Below are 24,288 nucleotides of genomic sequence, written 5' to 3' on the forward strand. Positions count from 1 at the left end.
GACGGTTTGATTGTTACAATTTTGGCGTACATGCAACTTTTTTGATCACTTTTATCACCTTTTTTGGGAAGTAAGGTGGGCAAAATTTCAATTTCATCATAGTTTTTTATTTTTTATTTTTATGGCGTTCACCGTTCGGGTAAAGTAACATGACCGTTTTATAGATCAGGTCGTTACGGACGCGGCGATACCAAACATGTGTAGGGAATTTTTTTTTTTTTTCATTTTTAATCAGTGATAAATGTGTTTTTTGATTTTTACTTTTTTTTTACTTTTATTCACTTTTTTTTTGACCCAGACCCACTTGGTTCTTGAAGATCCAGTGGGTCTGATGTCTGTATAATACAGTACAGTACAATATATATTGTACTGCACTGTATTTTAAACTTGTCTGAACAGATCTATGCCTTTTAGCACAGATCTGTTCAGCACCATGGACAGCAGGACGCCTGAGAAGGCGTCCTGTTGCCATGGGAACCTTCCCCGTCTGCTCAGTACTGGTCAGAACTGCGCAGACGGGGAAGGGTAAGGAGGGGATCTGTCGGGGGGCTGTCTGGGGGCTCTCTCCCTCCCCATCGGGGGGCTGCAAAGGCACAGCAGCCCCCCGATGGGAGAGGGAGGGAGCTCCCTGCGCTGTTAACCTTTTCCATACAGCGGTCCGTACGGACCGCTGTATGGAAAGGGTTAAACGGCTGACATCGCATCGCAGATGTCAGCCGTTTATACCAGGGTGCCAGCAATGTGCTGGCACCCTGGTATACCCACTAGAAACCAACGATTATACAAGGGGAGGCTGGCGGGGGATCGCGATCCCGCCTGCCGCACCGCCCGCCTCCCGCACCGCCCACACCGCCCGCAACCCTCCCCCTGCACCTCCCGCCACCATAAAATCATTCGGGGGTGCAGGGGGGGGTTAATAAAACGTTATTTTAGGCATATAAAGTTCCTGATCCCCGCGGTCAGGGACCGCGGGGACCAGAAACTGCAGAAATCGCAGCAAACCGCAGGTCTGATTTGAGCAGGCACCGGGTTTCGATCACTGCCGGCCGGGCGGCAGTGATCGGAACAACACATGACGTACCGGTACGTCATGTGTCCTTAAGTACCAGGACATCATGACGTACCGGTACGTCATGTGTCCTTAAGAGGTTAAAACATCAGGTATGATGTTGTATCGATCAGGTAGTGTAAGGGTTACGCCCGCTTCACAGTGACAGACCAAACTATGACAGACCAAACTCCCCGTTTAACGCACCGCAAACAACCGCAAACAGTCCATTTGCACAACCGCAAACTCCCCATTTGCACAAGGTTGGATACCAAGCTAGCCATGTCCCGTTCCTTGTCCTCATTGACGTCATTGAAGGTCTCTTCGTCTACCCAGCCACGTACAACACCAAGGGTCCCCGAAAGGTGACAACAAGCCCCCTGGGACGCCTGCTGTGCTTGGTCTACCACCTCCTCAAAGCCACCTTCCTCCTCTGACTCCTCTTCTTCAGACTCCTCTCTCTGCATTGCCGCAGGTCCCGCAATCGACGATGACAAGGCTGCTTCTGGTGGTGATGGTGACCACAACTCTTCCTCTTCATGCTCATCTACGGCCTGATCCAGCACTCTTCGCAGGGCACTCTCCAGAAAAAACGCATATGGGATGAGGTCGATGATGTTGCCTTGCGTTTGACTGACCAGGTTTGTCACCTCCGCAAAAGGACGAATGAGCCTACAGCCATTGTGCATGAGCGTTCAGTAACGCGGCCAAAAAATACCCAGCTCCGCAGAGGCTGTCCTCTTTTTTTTTTATTAAAAAAATCTGTTCTTACCAGTTTAATCTCTGTTTTGTCCCCTATCAGGGGCCGGTGTGGTGTATGGAATAGATTTTAGGAACCGGGAGATGGAAAAAGATGCTTGGTTGGTCCTCTTACTTCCAATTTGGGGCACTGCCCGTGCGCCGTGCAATTTACTGTGCTACCAGATATGAGTGGTATGTTAAGTAGTACTATTCCTATCAGTTTAACCACCTCAGCCCCCAGTGCTTAAACACCCTGAAAGACCAGGCCACTTTTTACACTTCTGACCTACACTACTTTCACCGTTTATTGCTCGGTCATGCAACTTACCACCCAAATGAATTTTACCTCCTTTTCTTCTCACTAATAGAGCTTTCATTTGGTGGTATTTCATTGCTGCTGACATTTTTACTTTTTTTGTTATTAATCGAAATTTAACGATTTTTTTGCAAAAAAATGACATTTTTCACTTTCAGTTGTAAAATTTTGCAAAAAAAACGACATCCATATATAAATTTTTCTCTAAATTTATTGTTCTACATGTCTTTGATAAAAAAAAAATGTTTTGGTAAAAAAAAAATGGTTTGGGTAAAAGTTATAGCGTTTACAAACTATGGTACAAAAATGTGAATTTCCGCTTTTTGAAGCAGCTCTGACTTTCTGAGCACCTGTCATGTTTCCTGAGGTTCTACAATGGCCAGACAGTACAAACACCCCACAAATGACCCCATTTCGGAAAGTACACACCCTAAGGTATTCGCTGATGGGCATACTGAGTTCATAGAACTTTTTATTTTTTGTCACAAGTTAGCGGAAAATGATGATTTTTTTCTTTCTTTTTTTTTTTCTTACAAAGTCTCATATTCCACTAACTTGTGACAAAAAATAAAAACTTCCATGAACTCACTATGCCCATCACGAAATACCTTGGGGTCTCTTCTTTCCAAAATGGGGTCACTTGTGGGGTAGTTATACTGCCCTGGCATTCTAGGGGCCCAAATGTGTGGTAAGGAGTTTGAAATCAAATTCTGTAAAAAATGACCTGTGAAATCCGAAAGGTGCTCTTTGGAATATGGGCCCCTTTGCCCACCTAGGCTGCAAAAAAGTGTCACACATCTGGTATCTCCGTACTCAGGAGAAGGTGGGGAATGTGTTTTGGAGTGTCATTTTACATATACCCATGCTGGGTGAGAGAAATATCTTGGCAAAAGACAACTTTTCCCATTTTTTTTATACAAAGTTGGCATTTGACCAAGATATTTATCTCACCCAGCATGGGTATATGTAAAAAGACACCCCAAAACACATTCCTCAACTTCTCCTGAATACAGAGATACCAGATGTGTGACACTTTTTTGCAGCCTAGGTGGGCAAAGGGGCCCATATTCCAAACAGCACCTTTCGGATTTCACAGGTCATTTTTTACAGAATTTGATTTCAAACTCCTTACCACACATTTGGGCCCCTAGAATGCCAGGGCAGTATAACTACCCCACAAGTGACCCCATTTTGGAAAGAATACACCCCAAGGTATTCCGTGAGGGGCATGGCGAGTTCCTAGAATTTTTTATTTTTTGTCGCAAGTTAGTGGAAAATGCTGATTTATTATTATTTTTTTTTTTTCATACAAAGTCTCATATTCCACTAACTTGTGACAAAAAATAAAAACTTCCATGAACTCACTATGCCCATCAGCGAATACCTTGGGGTCTCTTCTTTCCAAAATGGGGTCACTTGTGGGGTAGTTATACTGCCCTGGCATTCTAGGGGCCCAAATGTGTGGTAAGGAGTTTGAAATCAAATTCTGTAAAAAATGACGAGTGAAATCCGAAAGGTGCTCTTTGGAATGTGGGCCCCTTTGCCCACCTAGGCTGCAAAAAAGTGTCACACATCTGGTATCTCCGTATTCAGTACAAGTTGGGGAATGTGTTTTGGGGTGTCTTTTTACATATACCCATGCTGGGTGAGATAAATATCTTGGTCAAATGCCAACTTTGTATAAAAAAATGGGAAAAGTTGTCTTTTGCCAAGATATTTCTCTCACCCAGCATGGGTATATGTAAAATGACACCCCAAAACACATTCCCCACCTTCTCCTGAGTACGGAGATACCAGATGTGTGACACTTTTTTGCAGCCTAGGTGGGGAAAGGGGCCCATATTCCAAAGAGCACCTTTCGGATTTCACTCGTCATTTTTTACAGAATTTGATTTAAAACTCCTTACCACACATTTGGGCCCCTAGAATGCCAGGGCAGTATAACTACCCCACAAGTGACCCCATTTTGGAAAGAAGAGACCCCAAGGTATTCGTTGATGGGCATAGTGAGTTCATGGAAGTTTTTATTTTTTGTCACAAGTTAGTGGAATATGAGACTTTGTATGAAAAAAAAAAAATAAAAAATAAAAATCATCATTTTCCACTAACTTGTGACAAAAAATAAAAAATTCTAGGAACTCGCCATGCCCCTCACGGAATACCTTGGGGTGTCTTCTTTCCAAAATGGGGTCACTTGTGGGGTAGTTATACTGCGCTGGCATTTTCCAGGGGCCCTAATGTGTGGTAAGTAGGTAAATGACCAGTGAAATCCGAAAGGTGCTCTTTGGAATGTGGGCCCCTTTGCCCACCTAGGCTGCAAAAAAGTGTCACACATCTGGTATCGCCGTATTCAGGAGACGTTGGGGAATGTGTTTTGGGGTGTCTTTTTACATATACCCATGCTGGGTGAGAGAAATATCTTGGCAAAAGACAACTTTTTCCATTTTTTTATACAAAGTTGGCATTTGACCAAGATATTTATCTCACCCAGCATGGGTATATGTAAAATGACACCCCAAAACACATTGCCCAACTTCTCCTGAGTACGGCGATATCAGATGTGTGACACTTTTTTGCAGCCTAGATGCGCAAAGGGGCCCAAATTCCTTTTAGGAGGGCATTTTTAGACATTTGGATACCAGACTTCTTCTCACGCTTTGGGGCCCCTAGAATGCCAGGGCAGTATAAATACCCCACATGTGACCCCATTTTGGAAAGAAGACACCCCAAGGTATTCAATGAGGGGCATGGCGAGTTCATAGAAATTTTTTTTTTTTGGCACAAGTAAGCGGAAATTGATATTTTTTATTTTTTTCTCACAAAGTCTCCTGTTCCGCTAACTTGGGACAAAAATTTCAATCTTTCATGGACTCAATATGCCCCTCACGGAATACCTGGGGGTGTCTTCTTTCCGAAATGGGGTCACATGTGGGGTATTTATACTGCCCTGGCATTCTAGGGGCCCTAAAGCGTGAGAAGAAGTCTGGAATATAAATGTCTAAAAAATTTTACGCATTTGGATTCCGTGAGGGGTATGGTGAGTTCATGTGAGATATTATTTTTTGTCACAAGTTAGTGGAATATGTGACTTTGTAAGAAAAAAAAAAAAATTCCGCTAACTTGGGCCAAAAAAATGACTGAATGCAGCCTTACAGGGGGGGGGGGGGGGATCAATGACAGGGGGGTGATCAATGACAGGGGGGTGATCAGGGAGTCTATATGGGGTGATCACCCAACTGTCATTGATCACTCCCCTGTAAGGCTGCATTCAGACGTCCGTATGATTTTTACGGATCCGATCAGTCTATCAGTGGATCCGTAAAAATCATGCGGACATCTGAATGGAGCTTTACAGGGGGGTGATCAATGACAGAGGGGTAATCAATGACAGGGGGGTGATCAGGGAGTCTATATGGGGTGATCACCTCCGTCATTGATCACTCCCCTGTAAGGCTGCATTCAGACGTCCGTATGATTTTTACGGATCCGATCAGTCTATCAGTGGATCCGTAAAAATCATGCGGACATCTGAATGGAGCTTTACAGGGGGGTGATCAATGACAGGGGGGTGATCAGGGAGTCTATATGGGGTGATCACCACAGTCATTGATCACTCCCCTGTAAGGCTCCATTCAGACGTCCGTATGATTTTTACGGATCCGATCAGTCTATCAGTGGATCCGTAAAAATCATGCGGACATCTGAATGGAGCTTTACAGGGGGGTGATCAATGACAGAGGGGTAATCAATGACAGTGGGGTGATCAGGGAGTCTATATGGGGTGATCACCACAGTCATTGATCACTCCCCTGTAAGGCTGCATTCAGACGTCCGTATGATTTTTACGGATCCGATCAGTCTATCAGTGGATCCGTAAAAATCATGCGGACATCTGAATGGAGCTTTACAGGGGGGTGATCAATGACAGGGGGGTGATCAGGGAGTCTATATGGGGTGATCACCTCCGTCATTGATCACTCCCCTGTAAGGCTGCATTCAGACGTCCGTATGATTTTTACGGATCCGATCAGTCTATCAGTGGATTCGTAAAAATCATGCGGACATCTGAATGGAGCTTTACAGGGGGGTAATCAATGACAAGGGGGTGATCAGGGAGTCTATATGGGGTGATCACCACAGTCATTGATCACTCCCCTGTAAGGCTGCATTCAGACGTCCGTATGATTTTTACGGATCCGATCAGTCTATCAGTGGATCCGTAAAAATCATGCGGACATCTGAATGGAGCTTTACAGGGGGGTGATCAATGACAGAGGGGTAATCAATGACAGGGGGGTGATCAGGGAGTCTATATGGGGTGATCACCACAGTCATTGATCACGCCCCTGTAAGGCTGCATTCAGACGTCCGTATGATTTTTACGGATCCGATCAGTCTATCAGTGGATCCGTAAAAATCATGCGGACATCTGAATGGAGCTTTACAGGGGGGTGATCAATGACAGGGGGGTGATCAGGGAGTCTATATGGGGTGATCACCACAGTCATTGATCACTCCCCTGTAAGGCTCCATTCAGACGTCCGTATGATTTTTACGGATCCGATCAGTCTATCAGTGGATCCGTAAAAATCATGCGGACATCTGAATGGAGCTTTACAGGGGGGTGATCAATGACAGAGGGGTAATCAATGACAGTGGGGTGATCAGGGAGTCTATATGGGGTGATCACCACAGTCATTGATCACTCCCCTGTAAGGCTGCATTCAGACGTCCGTATGATTTTTACGGATCCGATCAGTCTATCAGTGGATCTGTAAAAATCATGCGGACATCTGAATGGAGCTTTACAGGGGGGTGATCAATGACAGGGGGGTGATCAGGGAGTCTATATGGGGTGATCACCTCCGTCATTGATCACTCCCCTGTAAGGCTGCATTCAGACGTCCGTATGATTTTTACGGATCCGATCAGTCTATCAGTGGATTCGTAAAAATCATGCGGACATCTGAATGGAGCTTTACAGGGGGGTAATCAATGACAAGGGGGTGATCAGGGAGTCTATATGGGGTGATCACCACAGTCATTGATCACTCCCCTGTAAGGCTGCATTCAGACGTCCGTATGATTTTTACGGATCCGATCAGTCTATCAGTGGATCCGTAAAAATCATGCGGACATCTGAATGGAGCTTTACAGGGGGGTGATCAATGACAGAGGGGTAATCAATGACAGGGGGGTGATCAGGGAGTCTATATGGGGTGATCACCACAGTCATTGATCACGCCCCTGTAAGGCTGCATTCAGACGTCCGTATGATTTTTACGGATCCGATCAGTCTATCAGTGGATCCGTAAAAATCATGTGGACATCTGAATGGAGCTTTACAGGGGGGTGATCAATGACAGGGGGGTGATCAGGGAGTCTATATGGGGTGATCACCACAGTCATTGATCACTCCCCTGTAAGGCTCCATTCAGACGTCCGTATGATTTTTACGGATCCGATCAGTCTATCAGTGGATCCGTAAAAATCATGCGGACATCTGAATGGAGCTTTACAGGGGGGTGATCAATGACAGAGGGGTAATCAATGACAGGGGGGTGATCAGGGAGTCTATATGGGGTGATCACCACAGTCATTGATCACTCCCCTGTAAGGCTGCATTCAGACGTCCGTATGATTTTTACGGATCCGATCAGTCTATCAGTGGATCCGTAAAAATCATGCGGACATCTGAATGGAGCTTTACAGGGGGGTGATCAATGACAGGGGGGTGATCAGGGAGTCTATATGGGGTGATCACCTCCGTCATTGATCACTCCCCTGTAAGGCTGCATTCAGACGTCCGTATGATTTTTACGGATCCGATCAGTCTATCAGTGGATCCGTAAAAATCATGCGGACATCTGAATGGAGCTTTACAGGGGGGTGATCAATGACAGGGGGGTGATCAGGGAGTCGATATGGGGTGATCACCACAGTCATTGATCACTCCCCTGTAAGGCTGCATTCAGACGTCCGTATGATTTTTACGGATCCGATCAGTCTATCAGTGGATCCGTAAAAATCATCCGGACATCTGAATGGAGCTTTACAGGGGGGTGATCAATGACAGAGGGGTAATCAATGACAGGGGGGTGATCAGGGAGTCTATATGGGGTGATCACCACAGTCATTGATCACGCCCCTGTAAGGCTGCATTCAGACGTCCGTATGATTTTTACGGATCCGATCAGTCTATCAGTGGATCCGTAAAAATCATGCGGACATCTGAATGGAGCTTTACAGGGGGGTGATCAATGACAGGGGGGTAATCAATGACAGTGGGGTGATCAGGGAGTCTATATGGGGTGATCACCACAGTCATTGATCACTCCCCTGTAAGGCTCCATTCAGACGTCCGTATGATTTTTACGGATCCGATCAGTCTATCAGTGGATCCGTAAAAATCATGCGGACATCTGAATGGAGCTTTACAGGGGGGTGATCAATGACAGAGGGGTAATCAATGACAGGGGGGTGATCAGGGAGTCTATATGGGGTGATCACCACAGTCATTGATCACTCCCCTGTAAGGCTGCATTCAGACGTCCGTATGATTTTTACGGATCCGATCAGTCTATCAGTGGATCCGTAAAAATCATGCGGACATCTGAATGGAGCTTTACAGGGGGGTGATCAATGACAGGGGGGTGATCAGGGAGTCTACAGGGAGTGCAGAATTATTAGGCAAGTTGTATTTTTGAGGATTAATTTTATTATTGAACAACAACCATGTTCTCAATGAACCCAAAAAACTCATTAATATCAAAGCTGAATATTTTTGGAAGTAGTTTTTAGTTTGTTTTTAGTTTTAGCTATTTTAGGGGGATATCTGTGTGTGCAGGTGACTATTACTGTGCATAATTATTAGGCAACTTAACAAAAAACAAATATATACCCATTTCAATTATTTATTTTTACCAGTGAAACCAATATAACATCTCAACATTCACAAATATACATTTCTGACATTCAAAAACCAAACAAAAACAAATCAGTGACCAATATAGCCACCTTTCTTTGCAAGGACACTCAAAAGCCTGCCATCCATGGATTCTGTCAGTGTTTTGATCTGTTCACCATCAACATTGCGTGCAGCAGCAACCACAGCCTCCCAGACACTGTTCAGAGAGGTGTACTGTTTTCCCTCCTTGTAAATCTCACATTTGATGATGGACCACAGGTTCTCAATGGGGTTCAGATCAGGTGAACAAGGAGGCCATGTCATTAGATTTTCTTCTTTTATACCCTTTCTTGCCAGCCACGCTGTGGAGTACTTGGACGCGTGTGATGGAGCATTGTCCTGCATGAAAATCATGTTTTTCTTGAAGGATGCAGACTTCTTCCTGTACCACTGCTTGAAGAAGGTGTCTTCCAGAAACTGGCAGTAGGACTGGGAGTTGAGCTTGACTCCATCCTCAACCCGAAAAGGCCCCACAAGCTCATCTTTGATGATACCAGCCCAAACCAGTACTCCACCTCCACCTTGCTGGCGCCTGAGTCGGACTGGAGCTCTCTGCCCTTTACCAATCCAGCCACGGGCCCATCCATCTGGCCCATCAAGACTTACTCTCATTTCATCAGTCCATAAAACCTTAAAAAAATCAGTCTTGAGATATTTCTTGGCCCAGTCTTGACGTTTCAGCTTGTGTGTCTTGTTCAGTGGTGGTCGTCTTTCAGCCTTTCTTACCTTGGCCATGTCTCTGAGTATTGCACACCTTGTGCTTTTGGGCACTCCAGTGATGTTGCAGCTCTGAAATATGGCCAAACTGGTGGCAAGTGGCATCTTGGCAGCTGCACGCTTGACTTTTCTCAGTTCATGGGCAGTTATTTTGCGCCTTGGTTTTTCCACACGCTTCTTGCGACCCTGTTGACTATTTTGAATGAAACGCTTGATTGTTCGATGATCACGCTTCAGAAGTTTTGCAATTTTAAGAGTGCTGCATCCCTCTGCAAGATATCTCACTATTTTTGACTTTTCTGAGCCTGTCAAGTCCTTCTTTTGACCCATTTTGCCAAAGGAAAGGAAGTTGCCTAATAATTATGCACACCTAATATAGGGTGTTGATGTCATTAGACCACACCCCTTCTCATTACAGAGATGCACATCACCTAATATGCTTAATTGGTAGTAGGCTTTCGAGCCTATACAGCTTGGAGTAAGACAACATGCATAAAGAGGATGATGTGGTCAAAATACTCATTTGCCTAATAATTCTGCACGCAGTGTATATAGTATTTTGCAGATTACTTTTTTTTTTTTTTTCTTTTTTTTTTTTTACAATGTGCAGATAATACTGTACTACTAACCCCTCCATCCACTCCTCCCTCCCCCTTCTCCAACCACCCAGCACCCTTACTCACATAAAACAAGTAATATATATAATATAGCTTACAGTGAATTACTGTACATAGAAATGCCCCATATGTGGTCGCAAACTGCTGTATGGCCACACGCCAGGGCGCAGAAGGAAAGGAACACCATATGGTTTTTGGAAGGCAGTTTTTGCTGGACTGGTTTTTTTGACAGCATGTCCCATTTGAAGCCCCCCTGATGCACCCCTAGAGTAGAAACTCCATAAGAGTGACCCATCTAAGAAACAATACACCTCAAGGTATTCAAAACTGATTTTACAAATGTCGTTAACTCTTTAGGTGTTCCACAAGAATTAATGGAAAATAGAGATACAATTTCAAAATTTCACTTTTTTGGCAGATTTTCCATTTTAATATTTTTTTCCAGTTACAAAGCAAGGGTTAACAGCCAAACAAAACTCAATATTTATGGCCCTTATTCTGTAGTTTACAGAAACACCCCATATGTGGTCGTAAACTGCTGTACGGGCACACGGCAAGGCGCAGAAGGAAAGGAATGCCATTTGGTTTTTGGAAGGCAGATTTTGCTGGACAGTTTTTTTTTACACCATGTCCCATTTGAAGCCCCCCTGATGCACCCCTAGAGTAGAAACTCCAAAAAAGTGACCCCATTTTAGAAACTATGGGATAGGGTGGAAATTTTGTTGGTACTAGTTTAGGGTACATATGATTTTTGGTTGCTCTATATTACACTTTTTGTGAGGCAAGGTAACAAGAAATAGCTGTTTTGGCACAGTTTTTTTTTTTTGTTATTTACAACATTCATCTGACAGGTTATATCATGTGGTATTTTTATAGAGCAGGTTGTCACGGATGCGGCGATATCTAATATGTATACAATTTTTTTTATTTATGTAAGTTTTACACAATGATTTCATTTTTGAAACAAAAAAAATCATGTTTTAGTGTCTCCATAGTCTGAGAGCCATATTTTTTTTCAGTTTTTGAGCGATTATCTTAGGTAGGGTCTCAATTTTTGCGGGATGAGATGATAGTTTGATTGGCACTATTTTGGGGTGCATATGACTTTTTGATCGCTTGCTATTACACTTTTTGTGATGTAAGGTGACAATTTTTTTTTAATTTAGCACAGTTTTTATTTTTTATTTTTTACAGTGTTCATCTGAGGGGTTAGGTCATGTGATATTTTTATATAGCCGGTCGATACGGACGCGGCGATACCTAATATGTCTACTTTTTTTATTTATGTAAGTTTCACACAATAATATCATTTTTGAAACAAAAAGAAAATCATGTTTTAGTGTCTCCATATTCTGAGAGCCATAGTATTTTCAGTTTTTGGGTGATTATATTGGGTAGGGTCTGAGATGACGGTTTGATTGGCACTATTTTGGGGTGCATATGACTTTTTAATCGCTTGCTATTACACTTTTTGTGATGTAAGGTGACAAAAAATGGATTATTTAGCACAGTTTTTTTTTTTTTTTTTACGGTGTTCACCTAACGGGTTAAGTCATGTGATATTTTTATATAGCCGGTCGATACGGATGAGGCGATACCTAATATGTATACTTTTTTAAAATTTATGTAAGTTTTACACAATACCAGCTTTTAAAAAAAAAAAAAAATATGTTTTAGTGTCTCCATATTCTGAGCCATAGTTTTTTTATTTTTCAGGCGATTGTCTCAGGTAGGAGCTCATTTTTTGCGGGATGAGGTGACGGTTAGATTGGTACTATTTTGGTGGGCGTATGCCTTTTTGATCGCTTGCTGTTGTACTTTTTGCGATGTAAGGTGACAAAAAAATTGATTATTTAGCACAGTTTTATTTTTTATTTTTTACGGTGTTCATCTGAGGGGTTAGGTCATGTGATATGTTTACAGAGTTGGTCGAGCCTGGGGGCTGGGCCTCTTAGGCCTCCGTACATGTCAGGCCCCAAGCCTTGGAATGGCTTGGGGCTGCCATGGCAATCATCGAGTCCCCGCCACAGCAGCGCGGGGACCGATGGATGAGGTGAGGGAGCGCAAACCTCCCATATGCCGTGGTCATCTCTAACCGCGGCATATGAGGGGTTAATCCACCGACATAGGCATCGTCACCGATGCTGGTGGATGCAGCAGGGATCGCGGCACCGCACGTGGGGGGGAGGAAGGACCGCAGGACGAGAATGCTCGTCCTCTAGCGCTGAGTGCCGTCGATTTAGGACGAGCATTCTCGTCCTGTGTCATTAAGCTGTTAAGGTGAAAATGAGCCCGGTCCCTAAGAGGTTAAAGAGGACCTTTTATGGGTCCAGACATTATAAAATAAGTGGCACGTTAGGTAGGACATCAAACAGGGATCTAATAGAGCTTACTATTATTCCTGGGCGCGGCTCCGTTCGCCCACTGTGCCCCTGTTTAATTATCGTGCCTGGTATGCTAATTACTAGCATCGGAACAGGGAGCAGACGCCAGGGTTTCTCAATTGGCGTCTCCTTCTCCCTGGCTGTACCGATGTCCAATCGCAGTGCAGAGCGGAAAAAATACCTTCAGAGACATTACATCCTATGTGACTGATATCAGCCGCTCCTCTTATAACGCTCCAGTACTGATATAACCTCCAGAGACATTACATCCTATGTGACTGATATCAGCCGCTCCTCTTATAACGCTCCAGTGCTGATATAACCTCCAGACACATTACATCCTAATTGACCGATATCAGATGTTCCTCTTATAACGCTCCAGTGCTGATATAACCTCCAGAGACATTACATCCTATGGACTGCTGGTATTCAGGAGAGGGCAAAGGAGAGCTAGGAACCGGGCCGGCACCTCTGCCTACCTAAAGCTCCCCATATTTGAACACTGCCCATATAATAAACACGCAGGACAACAAGTAACCTTTTAGCTGGGTGATGATCGGCCACAGCTTATTTATTTTATGCGGCAAAACCAAATAACATCTTGGAGCGGTATGCCAACCGCCGGTCTCCCGGCGGGCAAGTACGCCATCAGCCATTTCCAACATTCCGCTGTATCAATTGCCGCCAGCTGTGACTTCGAATCCCAAATCCAACTGCCCATCTTAAAAGAAGAAGACAACGTAAAAACTCAAAACAAAAGCAAAGAATTAACATCTTCTTAAACTGTTCCTTACTTCATCGTCATTCCTATAACCTTGCTTTATCCCATCATTCTCTTTCATTCGTTGTTTTTTTTTTTTTTTTTTTTTTTTTCTTTTTTTTTTTTTTACAGAAAAAAACCCGTTGAGGTACCCATTCAAGGGCGGGAGGGTGGGCAACTTGGCTTCCGCTGCAAAGAGGAAGTGCAGCAGCCGGGGAGGGGGTTATAAACCCTAGCAAGAGGGAGGAGACCTCACATACTCGTCCCCCAGTGACGTGCCATTACACCACCATTAACCCCTCAAGCACCAAACATAAACCGGCAAGGTGCTATCTCAAACCCATGGCTAGGAAGGGGAAAAGGGGGACCACCAGTCCCTAATCGCCCTCCTTAGGAGTCGGGCGCTTGCCAGACTGCTGGTATTCAGGAGAGGGCAAAGGAGAGCTAGGAACCGGGCCGGCACCTCTGCCTACCTAAAGCTCCCCATATTTGAACACTGCCCATATAATAAACACGCAGGACAACAAGTAACCTTTTAGCTGGGTGATGATCGGCCACAGCTTATTTATTTTATGCGGCAAAACCAAATAACATCTTGGAGCGGTATGCCAACCGCCGGTCTCCCGGCGGGCAAGTACGCCATCAGCCATTTCCAACATTCCGCTGTATCAATTGCCGCCACGGAGGTGACCCGCAGCCCTACACGGGGCTCCGACCACCACCCAGCAAAAACATGGCCTGTTCAATACCGTCCTGCAAGCCAGAAATAAATATGTCCAGACCAATCTCGGTCAAATGAACACCATCAGGCCTCATCAGGGCTCTGTTATCGCCTTCCAGTTGGCGATGTCTCACCACAATGCCCCCCCGTGAACAAACAAACCTGGACATACGGGAGTTGACCGTCCTCCTACATTTCTCGGCAGCCTCGGCATCTCTGGCACCATGCCAAACCACCCGAGGAATGATTTCGGACCATACTAAAACCATCTCGGCAAAGAAGGACGAGAACCTCTCAATATCGGAGCGCATGAGAGTCATGAGCTCAGCCAAGCGAGATAGACATAGGTCATTCCCACCAGCATGAATAACTAGGATCACCTGTCCCCTGGAATGAAAACCAATATCCACCACCTCAGTCAGAATCTGCGACCACTTAAGACCGCGGATACCCCTCCAGGATACGTCCACTTCACGGAATCCCAGCATCCGACCGCCAGGCCTGCACTCCGCCCTCTGAGCCGCCCAGAAAATGTACGAGTGGCCAACCAACCAGACCGCCGGGCGCACCATACCTAAAAGAAAAAGCAGTTAGTACTAAATTAACATAGGATAACGCTGCGAACCCGCGCTGTAAGCCCACTGCCGTAACACGAATAACAGACCAGGAACACCAGACTTACATACATATAACGCACGTATAAATTATACATTATATATATATACTCCTTTTTTTTTTTTTTTTAATAACAAGAGATCCGGCCTAATATACCTGGCATAACAGGCAGATCGCCACCTGCCAATGCGCATGACCTCCGACTCTGGCAAACCGGCCCTGGCTGCCTCCGTAGCCGCACCAATGCGAAACGAATGGGTGCCAAACTCCTTTGGCTCGATTCCCAGCCGTGATAAGCAAGCGCGAAAGACAGTTACAAACTGAAATTTTGTCAATGGGGAGGTATCCTGGTGAGTGAAGAAATTAACACCACCCACACGAGCCTCACCGTACATGGAGACCAAACGAACCGGACAAGCCACACCAGGAACCTGGTGAAGAGGGATCCAAGCCCCCCTGCCAAACTGGTCCGTCTTCGATCTGCGGACACGAACCCTTACTGCCCCATTCCCACGTACCACATCCTGTACTAACAACCCGCCTGGCTTCTTGCCAGAAGGGGGGAGTAATTCACCCACTCGAAGAGCTGCAAAAAAGGCCAAACTAAAACAGGCCGAAAAAAGCTTCGCTTCAAACACTGAAGTACACACCCCTGAACATACATCGACCAGCCTGCATAGCAGGTTAAAAGAAATAGGCCGGCGACAGTCCTTCGCAACATATTCCTTTTTCCAACCCTTCATAGCTTGCCTGATGATAAAATGCTTGGAGACATCAGACCAACCACAAAGGCGAAAGAAAAAGGAAACCCCAGACAACCGTCGCTGCGCAACTGGTGCAGACACACCCAGAGATCTGAGTTTTAGCAACCATTCCACTGTTACCTCCAGCCGGAGAGAATCCTGTGTGGAAACGCTCCTCGCACCCACCCCTGATAACCAGTCGGCCCATGCCTTACCGTGATTCCGCCAGGTCGCAGGGGACACCGAAGCCCCAACAAGGGACATCAGCTGTTGGCCACCAAACGCCATAGGTGCTCCGGACATTCCTTCCCGATGTGCTCCGCTTCCGGAAGAAGCTCCCGAAAAACCTGCCAACGGAAACGGGAAAGAGCATCAGCAATACTGTTGTCAACACCTGGAACATGTCGAGCCCTGAAATAGATATTATGCTCAAGACAACGCAATACCAAATGTCGCAGCAGCGCAATCACCGGGAGAGAAGAGGATGACAGGCGGTTGATACAATGAACCACACCCAGGTTGTCAGACCAAAAGCAAACGTGATGATTAGAAAGGTTGCGACCCCAAATCTCCACAGCCACTATAATAGGAAACAATTCCAGCAAGGTCAAATTTTTACAAAGGCCAAGAGAGCGCCACCACTCTGGCCAGGGGGCAGAACACCATGCCCTACCGAAAATGGTGCCGAAACCGCAGGAACCAGAAGCGTCTGAAAAAAGGGACAAAACCGAATTAGGAACCTCTTCGGAAATGAGACACGTGTGGCCATTGTATGAACACAGAAAATCCCGCCATACCTGCAAGTCGGCTTTCAAAGACCTAGTCAGGCGAATACGGTGATTAGGGGACTTCGCCCCCCGAGTAGCCAACGACAAACGCCTGGAAAAAACACGTCCCATGGGCATGACCCGGCATGCAAAACAGAGCAAACCTAGCAATGACTGAAGCTGTTGTAGGGTAACCTTACGCACTGCCAAAAAACCCTCAATCAAATACAACAATTTCTGCAACTTATCACCGGGAAGACGAAAAACCATATTGACAGAATCAATTTCGATGCCCAAAAAAGACAAACACGTGACCGGACCCTCCGTCTTCTCTGCTGATATGGGAACACCAAATTTGGACATGCAGGACAAAAACGTGTTGAGAAGCAAAAGACAACCATCCCCTGACCCCGGGGCAACAAACAAAAAGTCATCCAAATAGTGTATTACTGATGTAGACAACGCCTCATACCTGACCACCCATTCCAGGAAACAACCAAACATCTCAAAATAGTGGCAGGAAATAGAACACCCCATGGGCAGGCAAGTATCATAGTAAAACAGACCCTCAAACGAACAACCAAGAAGATGATGACAATCCGGGTGAACGGGTAGGAGCCGAAAAGCCGATTCAATGTCTGACTTGGCCAAAAGGGCGCCCTGACCTGCCTTCCTAACCAGAGACACAAAGGAAACATATGACACTGAGGACTCCTCAGGCAGAATAGCGTCATTCACCGACGAACCCTTGGGGTGGGATAAGTGGTGTATGAGGCGAAACTTACCAGGATCCTTCTTAGGAACAATACCCAAAGGAGACACTCTAAGATTAGGAAACGGCATAGACTGAAACGGACCCTTGACTCTGCCCAAAGAAACTTCCTTACCCAGCTTCTCACGGAGGACCTCAGGGAGCTCCCTAGCAGAACGTAAATTGTCGGAAAAAACAGGAAACCTACTCAAGACAAACGGAATAAAGAAACCAAATGTGAAACCAAAGCGAAGCTGGGAGGCAGCCGCCTTATTGGGGTAAATGTCTAGCCATGGGGACATCTCTGCTACGCTCACCGGTGTCCTTAGGTTCTCCCGCACCAGGGGGCTTAAAAGGTCTGGTAGTGGGACGGGAGCACCGGTTAGCGGCGTGGTTACCACCACATGCCGAGCACTCGTGCTTGTATTTGCACAATCCTGCGTATTTGCAATGGCCTTCGTTGAAAAGCCAGCACGCCCCAGGGCGGCGGACGGCCACTGGCCCTTGACCAGAACCTGCTCCGGAACCAGTGGCCGCGCTAAGAAAGGGGGGCTGTCGCTGGGACACCATGAGGCGAAGCCAGACATCCGTAGCCTTAACGCCCCAACCTACGTCTGGATGTAACGCTAACCGCCGCCGGAATTCCTCGTCATATTTCCACCAAGCGCTGCCGCCATGAGCTCTATATGCGCTATAAATGGTGTCCTGGTAGACAAATAATTCCGAACAGCGGTCAGGGTGACGCTGACCCATGATACACCCCAAAACTGAGAAAGCTTGCAACCAATTATTAATGGTCTTAGCGACCCTGGGCTTGCGATCAAAAGGCTTATCAGGGAAACGCCTCTCCTTGTCGACCGTATGTTGATCCACCGATATGAGAGACCAAATGTCAATATATTGGTTGGACCAAATTTTATCTTTCACGGCGTCATCCAAATGACAGCCCAGGGGGCTAACACCACAAAAGCATGAGTCTTTATATACTCCCGCTAAAACTGGGGCACGTGATAAAGAAGGAGAAGGGGAAGGGGACAACTTTGCAATCAACGCCTTAAGTACTGATTCCACATCACTAATCCCCCCTCCCCCCCATGCCCCAGTATACTGGTACTCACCAGGTGCGTCAGTCGTCAGAACCGGAGAAGGACCGGGTACCGGGATCTCAATCCGGGGTTCCGTCACTGGGGCCAGGCTGGGAGCCCTGGAGGTATGACTAGGCACCCGCCTCTTTCTTCTCGAACCCGCCGGCCGACCAGACTCCTCAGATGCGCCCGTCGATCCATCCGAAGATGACGGTGAGCGCCATCTAGAGGATCTGGAACGCCTGCTGCTGCCTGAAATCCTGGAACGGTGACGGGACTGTCGTCTACGTGCATGACGATGATGCCGACGCCTACTGCCTGAGGACGATGATGAGGACCTCGACATCTCCCTATGCCTGCGCAACCTAACATCACCACCAGGGGTCTGATGCTGCATGGGGGCTTGCAGCTGCAGGGGGGGTTGAGGCTGCAGGGGGGGTTGAGGCTGCAGGGGGGGTTGAGGCTGCAGGGAGAGATGAGGCACCTGGAAGGGGTGGGCCGGTAGAGAAGGGGGCGCAGCTAACGCAGGGGGATCTGCCATAGGGGATGCAGGCCCCACTGAGCCAGCCTGGCTGGCAGTTATGACATTCGCGGCAGCCCCTGTGCCCCCTGGCACCTCATACATATTAACCGCAGGCTGGGAAAGAGGGGGGGTCGGTGGGGAGTCACAAGACTCGACGCTGCCTTGCGCTCCCATTATGCTCCTCAAACTCGCCTGCCACGCGCGGACTAACTCTGGAGCGGCCGGAGGTGACGCAACAGGAAGGGGCGGGGCTAGAGCGCATTGATGCGCTGAAGAAGATTCATGGCCAGGCGTCACAGCGCGTGCGCGGGACCGGGAGCTCCGGTGAGTACCTGCTGCTCTATGGGAAGGTGCGGGGGGGCTGTGACCTAAACGGGTTGGAGGGCGGGTGCACCGGGCGGACCGCCGGCCTCCTTGGAAAGTAACAGCGCTGCCAGCAGCTTGCGGCAGCGCCGCCACATCTCCACATATCGCGGCAGCAGAAGGGGGCAGAGGGGAGCTGAGGCTGCTCAAAAAAGAGCGCAGCCAGCCCTCTCCCCCTTCAGAATAACTCGCCATAAGGGCCTCACGTAAAGAGGCATCCCTTGCGGACATCTTCTCACAGACAGCCACCTTACCAACTTGGCTTCCGCTGCAAAGAGGAAGTGCAGCAGCCGGGGAGGGGGTTATAAACCCTAGCAAGAGGGAGGAGACCTCACATACTCGTCCCCCAGTGACGTGCCATTACACCACCATTAACCCCTCAAGCACCAAACATAAACCGGCAAGGTGCTATCTCAAACCCATGGCTAGGAAGGGGAAAAGGGGGACCACCAGTCCCTAATCGCCCTCCTTAGGAGTCGGGCGCTTGCCATGACTGATATCAGCCGCTCCTCTTATAACGCTCCAGTGCTGATATAACCTCCAGACACATTACATCCTAATTGACCGATATCAGCTGCTCCTCTTATAAAGCTCCAGTGCTGATATAACCTCCAGAGACATTACATCCTATGTGACTGATATCGGCCACTCCTCTTATAACGCTCCAGCACTGATATAACCTCCAGAGATATTACATCCTACATATGTGACCGATATCAGATGCTCCTCTTATAACGCTCCAGTACTGATATAACCTCCAGAGACATTACATCCTATGTGACTGATATCAGCCGCTTCTCTTATAACGCCCCAGTGCTGATATAACCTCCAGAGACATTACATCCTATGTGACCGATATCAGCTGCTCCTCTTATAATGCTCCAGTGCTGATATAACCTCCAGAGACATTACATCCTATGTGACTGATATCGGCCACTCCTCTTATAACGCTCCAGTACTGATAAAACTTCCAGAGACATTACATCCTACATATGTGACCGATATCAGATGCTCCTCTTATAACGCTCCAGTACTGATATAACCTCCAGAGACATTACATCCTATGTGACTGATATCAGCCGATCCTCTTATAACGCTCCAGTGCTGATATAACCTCCAGAGACATTACATCCTATGTGACCGATATCAGCTGCTCTTCTTATAACGCTCCAGTGCTGATATAATCTCCAGAGACATTACATCCTATGTGACTGATATCGGCCACTCCTCTTATAACGCTCCAGCACTGATATAACCTCCAGAGACATTACATCCTACATATGTGACCGATATCAGATTCTCCTCTTATAACGCTCCAGTACTGATATAACCTCCAGAGGGCAGGGGGAGATGTCAGAAGGTGAGATGGTTGGTGGGTAGGGATCTGTGATAGGGCAAGGTACACAGAGGGACACTAGAGTTGCGGGGGCTCTGTAAGGTCAGGGGGGCACAGAATTGCACTTGAACACAGGTGATAGGCAGCACCTTCAGGACTGACCGCCCCCTATAGTAACTTACCCCCCTGCTGCTGTATGTAAGAAGGATGCAGGGGCCAGTGAGGGGACTTCATACTTAAACTTCCAGCACCACACATGAGGCACACTAACATTACCTGAGGTGAAGCCTCAGAGTCTCTGCAGGCCAGCTCTCGTCTTTTCCTGCAGCCACTGAAGGTCTGGGAGGAGTCCCCGCCCCCTCCTCACACAGACTATCACACTGCAGAGAGGAGGGGGAGTTGTCTTCTCTTGGGGTCAGTAAACTTTAATATGGGCTGTATCACCCAAAAATTGAACCACAATCTTCACAAAGTGAAAATCAAAAAAACTTTATTGACAATGTATAATAGGTACATACATAATAATAGGAGGCAGCACAAAGGTGGAACACAAGGATGAGGAATAGGACCCAAGAGGGGGCCGAGCGGTGAGCACACCAAAAACAGGGAAAAGGATAATGAAAATGAAAAAGCACCAAGACTCCTGTAAACGGTAAGCCCCGGGCAATGCTGCAGCAGAGGCAAATATAAGGGCAAAAACTTGGTGATTAGAAAAGAACAATCATACCCTAGATGTTGTATCAATCTCTCAGCCACCTCCTTACCCAACGCCGTTTCGCCAGTGACCTGGCATCTTCCGGGGAATTTGAGGATTCTAGTAAACCACATTTATTACCCAAATTGGTGTGATATATGCTCTATGTATAATATTAAACTGAATCATTATATGATTCAAGTTGTGAGAAACCGATTTCAAGTGAGTGAATATATTTCCCCATCCCTGTGTTCCCTTCGGGCAATCATTTTCCCAGGCCCTCTGACCTGGTGATACACCTCTAGAAAAGAGTGACTTAACAAGTAATTTATATAGTTGGGACATCTTACCCTTATAACCAGAAGTTCACAAAACAACATTCAAAGGTGAAGAAGTGTCTATCTCCAAAAGAGTTCCTTGTTTAACCCTTAACAGGGCTGAACATAACTGACAATATCGAAACCAGCTTAAGTTCCCCAATAGTGCCTCCCCCTGCTTCACCACCTGTGAGACATACCTAATTCTACTTGTTGACCAAAATCAATCCCCAAGTAATTTATCAACCTCTTGTAAAAATAAATTGTTCCACAGAGGAGTACACTGAAGAGAAACCTTTATCCCCATCCTCTGATAGTAGTCCACACTCTAGAGAATCATTTCCCAGTTACTCTATATTCTTTTTCAAAATTAATTAATCGCCCCAATTCCAAAGAGTAAACAAATTGTCAAAGGGAGATCGGTTCACCAAGGTCAAGGTCCCTTTGAGAAACTTGTCCTCGATCCAGACTGGGGAGTTTTTAAGAATGTAAAGAAGTTGGGGCAAGATCACCATCTTAATTAAAGATACTCTATCAGCTCTGGTTAAAAATAGCTGTGACCATATACCAATTTTAGATCTCAGCTTGCTTATCAGTGGTATCAACATAAGCTGAATATAATCCTCAATCCTGGGTGATATTATCACACCAAGATATTCTACTGTTTCGGTTACCTTTAGCATTGAAGTGGGGACCTCACTCAAATACTCAAAATTATCTAATAACATAAGTGCAGTTTTAGACCAGTTAATATCAAGTCCAGATTTAGCTACAGTGCTGCCCATAATTATTTATACCCCAGGCAAATTTTGACTTAAAGTTACCTTTATTCAACCAGCAAGTAATAAGGCACACAAAAGCTCGCTTGGCCTTTGCAAAAGCTCATCTGGACAAAGAAGAAGACTTCTGGTCTTCTGTGTTATGGTCAGATGAAACAAAAATGTAATTGTTTGGTCACAATGATGTTTCCTTCATTTGGCGTAAAAAGGAGAAGCCTTCAACCCAAAGAACACCATCCCCACTGTCAAACATGGTGGTGGGAACCTAATCACAGTAAATGGCACCATGAAAAAAGAGCAATACATGAGGATTCTCAACGACAACATCAGGCAGTCCTATACCTGGCCTTGGGCACCAGTGGATATTTCAGCATGACAATGACCCAAAACACACAGCAAAAGTGGTGAAGAAATGGTTAGCAGACAACAACATTAATGTTTTGGAGTGGCCCAGCCAGAGTCCAGACTTGAATCCAACTGAGAATCTGTGGAGGGAGCTAAAGATCAGGGTGATGGCAAGAAGACCCTCCAACCTGAAAGATTTGGAGCTCATTGCTAAAGATGAATGGGCAAAAATACCTGTGGAGACATGCAAAAAGCTGGTCTGCAATTAAAAGAAGCGTTTGATTGCTGTAATAGCCAATAAAGGCTTTTCTATTGATTATTGAGAAGGGTATGAATAATTTTGGACCGGACACTTTTTGCTCAAATGTAAATAAAAGCTGAGAAATGTTTTTTTTCCCCCACAATAATGCCTCTTGTACATCGTCTTATTATCGTTTGGGAGACACCTATGTAATTTCCCGTCAAAAAATTACTTGCTGGTTGAATAAAAGTAACATTAAGTCAAAATGTGCCAGGTGTATGAATAATTATGGGCAGCACTGTAATTTGACAACTCTTGGAAGAGTAGTAATGGTCTGATTTATATAAAATAGTACATTGTACGCATATGAAGAAATCCGATCCCCTATTCCCGATACTCCAAAGCCCTCTATAATTGTATCTTGTTTAATACTGAGTGCTAAGGGCTCAATATAGATATCAAATAATAATGGTGATAGGGGATAACCTTGACGAGTACCTCTAGACAGCGAAAAGCTAGAAGACAAGCTACCATTGATGTTGCATCTCGCAGTGGGAGAGTTATACAGAAGTCTAACCATACTAATAAACCTAGGGCCAAATCCCACCCTTTCTAATACCTTCCACCACTCCACCCTGTCAAATGCCTCAAGGGAGCTCCTCTGGGCCTCAGTAAGGGCCGGGAACTTAATGGCATTCAAATAGGCCTCCATCTCTTCATCCGATTTATTATTGCTAGATGTATATATTTCCGCAAAGTGCTTTGTAAAGGCTCTTTTTATTTTATCCTGATTTGCAGTGATAATACGCTCAGGTAATCGAACAATACCTATTTGTATTTTTTTTTTTTTATCCTGATTAGATATCACCTTTGCCAGAAGTTTTCCTGGGTGCCCTGCTTCACAAAATTGTTTTTGTCCCCTAAAGAAGAGCCTTTGCTGGGCCTTGTCCAGAAGAAAATCAGAGTACTCCTGACTAGCTCTCTGCATAACTTCCCTATTTTTCTCAGTTTTTTCCCTAGAAAACTGCTCCATCCCATAAGCTGCTTTTAAAGCCCTCTCTTTCCTCCCATACCCCCTTCTTAGATGGAAAATAGTACTAATAAACAACCCCCTAACCATGGCCTTAAGCGCATCCCAAACCGATTGGATATTAGCTGATTCATAGTTAACCTTCCAATAATGCTTAATCTCCTGTTTCATCCAGTAATGATTATCCATCAGGGACAACCAGTAGGGGTTTAATCTAAAAGGGAGTACTATCGATTCACTATCATCAGCCAGGATAACTTAAAGGAGTACCGGAACGTGGTCTGATAGCGACCTGGCCTCATATCTCATGCGCTTAATATATCTCATAAATTTCTCATTTACCAATGCCAGATCGATCCTGGACATACAATTCCCAGATCCAGACACACAGGAATAAGCGTTTCTTCCCCGTCCCAGGACACTCCATA

Source organism: Bufo bufo, chromosome 3, assembly GCF_905171765.1.
Source record: "Bufo bufo chromosome 3, aBufBuf1.1, whole genome shotgun sequence".
In the NCBI taxonomy this organism is placed as follows: domain Eukaryota; kingdom Metazoa; phylum Chordata; class Amphibia; order Anura; family Bufonidae; genus Bufo; species Bufo bufo.